The 9096-nt window shown below is 35.1% G+C and overlaps 1 long non-coding RNA gene across 1 annotated transcript in view; it reads left to right on the top strand.

Moving 5' to 3' along the window:
• The window catches only part of LOC106147873, a 48984-nt gene extending 41225 nt beyond the window's left edge, over window positions 1–7759 (top strand). The window contains exon 4 of the long non-coding RNA XR_001232879.1: window positions 7599–7759. This is a non-coding gene — a long non-coding RNA (uncharacterized LOC106147873). The remainder of the gene's footprint in view (window positions 1–7598) is intronic.
• Window positions 7760–9096: the final 1337 nt, after the last annotated feature.

The raw sequence follows: 9096 nt of genomic DNA, 5'->3' as shown, positions 1-9096 counted from the left end.
TTCCTTTCCTTTCCTTTCCTTTCCTTTCCTTTCCTTTCCTTTCCTTTCTTTTCTTTTCCAGATTGCATGCGCTACACTTCCACTCAACTATTAAAAAGAGAAAACAAGGGAGTACTAAGATTTCCAGAGATTTATTCAAAGTCATAGTTGATTTAAAGAGTGAGTTTGATTGGGGGCTTTAGAAAGACAAAAACACAGTCATTTTTGTTCCATGATATTTTTCTTGAAATTAATTTTGAGTCAGGCAAAGTCTCCCTCAGAATGCCATCACACATAGTGATGGGAGTACCTTATTTTTAATAACTTAAGCCATTACCTCCTAGCCTGACCCCTCACTGGTTCTGAAGTCACTTGACCTGCAAGTCAAATACATCTTCAAAGGCTGGCAACTTCGGCCATCAAAATCAAGGGCTGAGTCCCTGGCTTTAGGGTCATTTCAAAATGAAACAAAACAAAACAAAACAAACAACAAAACAAAACAAAAACCTAGGTGCCTCTTGTAGAAAGACAGTCCTGTTGGGCAAAAGTGAGTGCTTTAAAAGCATGAGAGTAATTTATAAGAGTTTTCTATGAACTTATTCCTTTTATGGTAAGTTCTTAGCTCATGTCTTACAACCTTGAGCAAATTACTCAACACCTTTATTCCTTAATTTCATGTGCAAAGTAAAGTCATAGTGTTTATCACATAGGATAACAGAGATTCCCTGAGTTGAAGCATGGACAACATTGAGCACCACGCCAAGTTCACATGAAATGACACTGTGGGGCTGGGGATTTAGCTCAGTGGCACAGTGCCTGCCTGGCAAGCACAAGGTTGTGAGTTCGATTCTCCATACCAGAGAAAAACCAAAAATAAAAAAAGAAATGACACTGTGCTGACCACTGTGATGCTAATTATTATCATAGTTTTTATTTGTATTAGAACTGATAGATTAAAGTATCTCACATTTTATTTTCCATGCCGAGGGTGGACCCTTAACTACATTGAGGCCAATGAATCTTTTCTTAATGAATTCTTTGTTTTTCTCTCATTTTGACCTTGAATCTCGTGTTTTTAAACACCCATTTGTCCTGCATTTTTCTCCCTTCCCTACTTCTGGAAAATAAAATAAAAAACCATGCTCCTATAGCTCTGTGATTAATCACTTACACTAGGGATCAGCATTTTTTTCCTGTAAAGAGCCAGATAGTAAATATTTTAGGCTTTGCAGGCCATTCAGGCTTATTTGCAAGTCATCCCTGCCATTGTGGTGCAAAAGCAGTCCTAGACAATATGTGAGTGAACTAGTGTGGCTGTGTTCTGACCAAACTTTATTTATGGACACAAAAGTTATTTTGATCTTATCTAATATTTACATGTCACACAATATTATTTATTGTTCTTTCAAGTTTTTTTTTTTTAACAATTTAGAGATGTAAAATTCTTAGCTCTTTGGCTGTGTAAAGTGGAATTGGAGTATAAGTTGGAAGACAACATGAATTTCAATGATATGACAATGATGCTCTCAGGAATGTTTGCATTTTATTCTCCCAACTTCTAAATGAATATACAGACAATGCTTTGCAGGGCAGTGCTATGAATGGTGTACCACATAGTGACAGCCTTTTACTGGCTTTCTCTGGGGAGGATGGCTGGCACAGTGTGGTCCAGGTTGGCCTGCTCAAGATATTCATTTACAGGAAAACATCCAAGCATCTAGGAAGAGACAGTTATAAAGAGCATCTGCCGTGATATTGAACTTGGCTTCAGATTTGGACTCCAGCTTCTTAATGGTGTTCTAATTTGGACAGGTCACTTAAAGTCTTCGAGTTTCAAATTTCCTAATCATAAAAGTGGCAATAATAATACCTACTTTGGAAACTTGGTATCAGACTAAATTATGTAGATTTTCTATCTGGCAATATATTTTAAGAGAATGATAATTACAGCATGGAAGATATTTCATAAATGTTTGAAGAGTATTAATAGGTACTCAGCTCATGTTCCCTTTAATCATTCATTGGCAAAGTAGGAGAGGTCAGACTTGACTGTTGTGAAATATAAGACATAGTGGCATTTCTAATGGTCAAAAAAAAAGTTTTTTTCCCCACCTTTTCAGGGGTGGATGTAGAGGCTGGTGAAAGGACAATTAGGACATTTTTGGTAAAAGAAAAAAAAAAAAAAAGATCCTTTGACATAAGTGAAACCAAAGCTGACCATCTGGAAGCAGTGTCTCTATCATCAGGTTAAGGCTCAGCTCAAGATGACACAAGGTTTTCAAAGGATGATTAAGGTGTCTGGCATTTCTACAGTGATGTCTTCAGGCAAAGCTCTGTGACTATATGGATCTAACATGAATCAGACAGAAAGGAGAAGCAGGGCTGCTTGAGAGTATCTGTTTGCACATATTAGGAAAGTATTGGCATACAAGAAAGAGAGAAGGAGAAGAGAAGGTCAGGCTTTTAGGTAGGTCTTGCTCGTGGAGGAAAAAAGGAACTCTATAGAGTAGGAGCCCAGAAATAACACAGGTGTGGATTGCACCCCCTCACAGGACAGGGTTTGGTGCTGGGGGAACAGATTCTTTCTATCCTGTGGAAGCTTAAAGGTGTACTTCTAAAATATATGAATACAGAGATTAATTTGCATTGGAAATAATTATATAACATTGCTGATATTCCTTATAAGTAGATGCTTCTTGGTCAAATTAGAAATTAGCTTAAAAACAATGCCATTTCTTCCTCCGGTTTTTATAAATGTAATGCTAGCTCAATATTTAAGACAAGATTTGAGTTTAGTTTCTCATGATTTAAGATTTTCTAGAAAATTTATAAGTTCCTATAAAGTTAAATGAAATCAGTGAATCATTGTTTCAACAAATTAAGATTACAAGAATATAGAATCATATGTAAATGTAAGAATTTATAAGAATGCATGTCATTTTTAAAAAAGGGTTGATGTCTTGAAATTTTGAATGTTACAAGTTGTATGGTCATAATGTGTCAGTTGGAATAGTAAACTTTAGATTTATTTTAACTTGAATTAATTAATACATAAGCTTTGATATATGGGCAACTTCTAGGCAAGAAAAAAGATGTAAATATTGTTTACTAAATATAGTTCTAATTATCTTTGCTCACTTTATATATAAATGACTAACAGAGAGTGTAAATGTCTTTAAGCTATACTGTATACTTTATTTTTATACATTAACATTTTTAAAGTGTATAAAATGTGTGTGGAAAAAATTAGCTGTATTGTTTTTGCTTCCTGTCTTCTAAATACAAGCTGCTTACTTTACTGTGTGAAATAATTAATATAAATTGTTGAGACAATACTAGGAGCAATAATTTTGAAGAAGCATGAATATGTATATGAGATAAATATAATTTGCTAGCTTTTTAAGAAAATATTTACAGTTTATTAGGATGGTAAGTTCGATTATATGAATATATATTGTGTTATTTTATATGCTGAAAAGTTAAAAGGTTTAATTAAAATAGTCTTTTCATAGCTTCACATTTGTGTATGTCTAAATGCATACATAGACAGGCATATTAAGATTAATTTGAAAGGCTGAAAATTTAAAATGTTTAATAAACAACTAATTGTAAGGTGAACTTTGAATACAAAAGGTCTTACGAAGGTAAAATTTGCTGAGATTTGTAATGCTGGCATGAGTTTGAAGGAAACAGTGATCTGTTAAAAACATTACTTGTTTTGTTGACTTAGTGTCAGTGGATTTATTAAAAAAGAACAAGCTTGTGAATCCTTTCTTGCAAATTGTTATGTGGTTGATTGGCCTACTCTGTTTGGGTTGTTATAGCACAGTATGTAGGGCCTTAAGCAACATATATTTCTCATAGTTTTGAAAGTTGGGAGGTCCCAGTCAAAGGCACTGGTAGATTCTGAGTCTGATGAGGACTCTCTTGGTTTTCAGACAGCTGCATTCTCGCTGTGTCTTCATGTGGTAAAAAGCAATCATTTTTTTAGGTCTTTTATAAAAGTCCTAGTCCTATCATGAAGTCCACCACCATGGCATAGGCATCTCCCAAAGACTTCACCTCCAAATAAAAGCACAATATATATAAGGGGTTCAGTTAGTCTATAGCAACTATTTATACAAAATATAAAATTAGGAGTTAGGCCTGCCTTCTCTCTCTCTCTTTCCTTGTCTCCTTTATTTCTTTCTTTCCTTCCTCTCTTTCCTCCTTCCTTCTTCCTTCCTTCTCTCTTCTTTCTTTCTTTCTTTCTTTCTTTCTTTCTTTCTTTCTTTCTTTCTTTCTTTCTTTCTTTCTTTCTTTTCTTTCTTTCTTTCTTTCTTTCTTTCTTTCTTTCTTTCTTTCTTTCTTTCTTTCTTCTTTCTTTCTTTCTCTCTTTCTTTCTTTCTTCCCTCTTTCTCTCTCTCTTTCTCTCTTTCTCTTTCTTAACAGATTACTCAGTGACCAGATAACAGAGGTCCATTTTCAGCACCAAAATATTCTGTTACATCCCAAAACTTTTTGAGATATTTTGAATTCTTTTGACAAAAAGTTCCTCTTGTTGGCAGAAGTTAAATTTCTAATAATCATTATTACTTTTTCTTGTTAGTTTAAAAATATTACTTTATACTTATTTTTGCCTTTGGATATAACATATTCCTATCTTGTTTCCTGTACCCCCTGATTTGAATTCTTCAGGGTAAAATCACCCAGTCATAACAATCCAGCTGTTAAGGTACCTTTTGAACAAAACTTATCTTTGGGCTTCCTGGTTTGGCTTTTATGTAGCACAAAGTTTGACTCCTTCACCATATAAGAATTAAAGAGTTAAAAATTGGGTTTTATCTAGGAGCTTGCCTTTGTATTCAAATGTTTTTGGAAATAAAGCTTAGGAAAGATTTAGAGAGAGATGTATATATTTGGAGATTCTATTTCTGTCTTTTGAGCTTATGAGAGAAGCTTATTACTTAAATTAATCTCCAAGGGTTTTTTTTAAAATCATATTTTAGCAGTATATTTTAGATATACATAATGATCACATTCTTCATAGAGAATTTGTATCTGTACATGGTATAACTTACTTTTTTCCCATTCACTTTCCCTCCTTTCAACCTTTCCTCCTCCCCGCCCCCATTTACAAAAGCTTTGTTTCCATGTTTTTTTTTGTGTGTGTGTTTGTTTTCTTAACCTTACCCGATGATCTCTATGCTGAAAATTTCATCCGCTGGTGGTCTACCACTCTTCATGTTTGGTCCAACACTTTCTTGTACTATTTGATAGCCTCTGGTAGATTATTTTATCACAGGACAGATCACTGGATGATTCCTAATACCTGAATTTGTAGGGTAAAATCTATTGGAGACTATCCACCGAGTGGGCATACATCTTTTATCTTGCTAAAGTGATGATTAAATTCAGGATAATTTCTGATAGCATCCAGGATCTGTCTTGGACCATGAATTTCCCTTGTCAGATAAAGAGATCTTTAGATAATTGAATTTAACAAGGAGAAAAACAGGGTCTTAGAGTTACAAGCTCTACAGCAACTGAAGTGGAACTCTGGACTGCTTTCTTTTGTCCACAAGCCTCTTCATTTCCTTTTTCCAAGAGGGTCCCAGCATTGGAGAATCTTATGTGTTATGGTTCAGAGAATAGGAGAGCTAGACAATGTCATCATGAGCATAGCTTGGCCCAGAGGCTCATAAACTTGACATACTGTGGTCCAAGATGTATGTCTATAATGTTAGCTCCTTGAGTTAAGGTGTATGCTAGGAGAAAAATTTTGTGCTCTTATTTTCTCTAGTGTCTTTTTAGTACTAAAAGGATCTAGAAGACAAAGAAATGATGAAACTATTCAAATTGTTTAATATCTCCACATCTAGTTTTTCAATTTTTTGAACTGGGGTTGGGATCTATTGTCTGGCTTTAATTTGGGAACTCTTGGATCATAACTTGAATGTGGACCATAAACTCTAATTATATTCTTTCTCTTCATGCCTGTTATCCTTACGGTGCTCAAATATTTGGTCTCTAGAGTCTTAAAGGTTACTGTGTATCAGTTCAATGACCTAACAAATTATCTTCCAGAACAAAGTGAAAATGGAAACCTGAAAGCTAGGATAACCACCAACAGAAGCTCCACCAAATACCTATGCAGGTCTCTATAGATCATGTCAACAAACATAAAGAATGACAAAAATGAGGCACTTAGAAATAAAACAGACATACTTCCCTGTGCTAAACAATTGTGTGATTGAGCGTATTTTTCCATTTCTTTGCTAAATGATAGTGGAACCAGGAAAACAATGTGAGTCTTTTACTGTAGTTAATACTTGTTTTTGTATTATAACCTGTTGGCCAACTAAAATAGTTTATTTACCAAAGCGAATAGGTTACACCAGACACAAAAAGTCACATATTATGATTGCACTTATAGGAAATACTCAGAAAAAAGTCCTAATAAACCAGTAGCGTCATGGGAATGCTGCTACAGGTTAGGATTTTTTGATTTATTTTGTAGGAAAAGCTAATCTCTGGGCGTCACCACAGATATGAGAGGCCAGGGTTATAGAGAAATGAGGTTTAGACCAATTGCACTGAAAGAGAAGGCCTAATAAACCAGAAATCATCTGTGTACATATTGTATTGATCTGATCTGAACTTAAGGGGGATTGATTTTAAAATATTTTTAGGGTTTGTGTATGTGTGCTTAATGTGGGTGATGGAGAGTAATTCAGACTGTATAAAATTACTCTGAAACTTGGTGGATTAAAATCATACATATTTATTAAAGTTTCTGTGGTTTAAGAACACGGATACTTAGCTGGTCATCTTTAATAGCTGTAATTAAGATGTTGGCTAGGCTGTATCATCTCAAGTCTCAGCTTGAGAAGCTTTGCTTCAAAGCTCATGTGACTTTTGATGGGGTTTCTTATGGGCTTTGGACAGAAGCCTCAGGTCCCCACTGGATGCCTGTTGTAATGAGAATATATTAATTATATATTTGTATGAGAAGCCAAGTAAAGTTAGAGGCAATTTTCTAAAGAATTTAACATTCTTTTCTTCAAAAAATTAGGCTGCTGATTAGGATATGGAAAGTGATATATTTTGAACATGGTAACTTCCTCTACTATGACTGAACCCACCGCATATCATATCAGTTGTTACATCAATTTAACCAGCCTGTATATTCATACTCATATGAATGTGAGTGGTGGTGTATAGTATAGCATTAAAGAGAAATGCTAAATGGCTCAGGATTGCAAGACTGAGTACCTAATAGAAAAGCAGGGAACCACATATACTGTAGAATCTAGACTGAAAAGGGATTAGATTTGGAAGAGAAAAATAAAATAAGGCTTTTAAAAGTAGAAGATATCAATTTTCTTCTGTCTCACAATGAGAGTCACTTTTTTTCTTCTAGCATTATTACAAATGATCTATCTCTGTACTCTGACACTGTGCATATTTAGAAGCCTGAAATTGCATGTGAATTCACATTTGTGAATCCTGAGCTCAGCCTGGGAAAATGTGAATATTTAGAAGACATTCTATTCACACAAAGTAGCTTTCCTTTAGTCAATATCATTTATAGGAAGATACTACCATTTCCTCTGAGAGTTCTCTCTATTTATTCCTAGGGGTGAATATCCATCAAGTTCTTTGGAAAAAGCAAGAAAATAACAAATATACAAAAAAGAAAATAAAAGAAAACCATGAAACTTTTCAAAGTACCCAGTGTTGCATCTGAGCTCTTGAGGAGGTATAATTTTTGCAGCCATTCCAGATGACATGGAGTAGCACTTCTCTGCCTACAATGCCAAGACTATAGGGTTGTTAGAATATCTGTGTTTTATATAGGCAATTAAATTGAATTTGTTGTGCATCAGGATACTAGATACAAGAAATACTATGCATGATACAAATGTTTTTTGACTATTATGTCATGGAAATTAAAGTTGGGCCCATTTTTCTGCCCAAATGTTTCATCCTTCTGTAGGTGAGCCCCAATAAAGAGAATGTGTTATCTTGATAGCTGACGTCACCAGAACCTCTTTGAGGTTTTCTGCAGTTTGTTTGCTTGTATTCTCATACCTCTCCCAGGGATTTTCACTGTCCTATCTAAGGGTGAGAAGGGCATTACTCTATTTATTTATTTATTTATTTGGTTTTTGGTTTTTCTCTGGTACCGGGAACCAAACTCACGACCTTGCGCTTGCCAGGCAGGCGCTTTTGCCGCTGAGCTAAATCCCCAGCCCCGAGAAGGGCATTACTCTAAATGGAAGGGAAATCCATAGAGCATCAGGAAAACTTCATTCAACTTTGTGCCACTTTGAGAAAGTGCTGGGCTCAGTTTTCAGCCACTACTTACTGACACGCACAGTACTTCTTTGACTCCAAGGAGTGAACAGATGCCAATAAAGCTTTGTATTAAATGCTCATGTAGAACGTAAGAGTGAGGTAGGGACTGTCTCTTCCTTAAGGATCTTGTATGGGTGCTCTTGTTCTTTCATGCTGCATAACAAACTACCCTAAAACTGGGCGACTTAAAATAATGGCAGTGATGGGGAGCAAGCCTTCAAAAGAAGACTGAACATGTAAAAGACCTTCATATAAAAGTGGAAAAGATATCTCCGTCCCAACAGACGCACAGATCTTAATATAGAAACAAAGGGTATAAAAAACAAGGCAACAGAACTCCCCCAAAGATCCAAATTTGTCAGTAACTGAATACAAAAACATCAAAATGGATAAAATGCCAGAGAAAGAATTGAAAAGACTGATTTTAAAAATAATGACTACAAAGGGGATCCGAGTAAACAACTGAATGAATTAAGGGAGATAACACAGAATGTGAAGGAACAAGTCAACAAAAAGATGAAGGTTCTGAAGAAGAACCAAATGGGAATCTTGGAAATGGAAAGTGCAGAATCAAATAAGAAACTCAGTTGCAAGCTTCATCAATATACTGAATCAAACAGCAGGACTTCAGGGCTTGAAGATAAGGTTGATGGATTATCTCACTCAGACGCTAATAAGGAAAAATAAAATTAATCATGAAAAAACAGTAACTCTGGGACGTGGTTAAAAGATGAAATTTATGAAGTTTTGGTGTAAAGGGAGTGTCAAATCTCAGAT

This window comes from Chinchilla lanigera, unplaced genomic scaffold, assembly GCF_000276665.1.
Source record: "Chinchilla lanigera isolate Chin_1 unplaced genomic scaffold, ChiLan1.0 scaffold00011, whole genome shotgun sequence".
Taxonomy (NCBI): domain Eukaryota; kingdom Metazoa; phylum Chordata; class Mammalia; order Rodentia; family Chinchillidae; genus Chinchilla; species Chinchilla lanigera.
The sequence above is the reverse complement of the archived record's forward strand: the minus strand, read 5'-3'. Positions and strand labels throughout refer to the sequence as shown.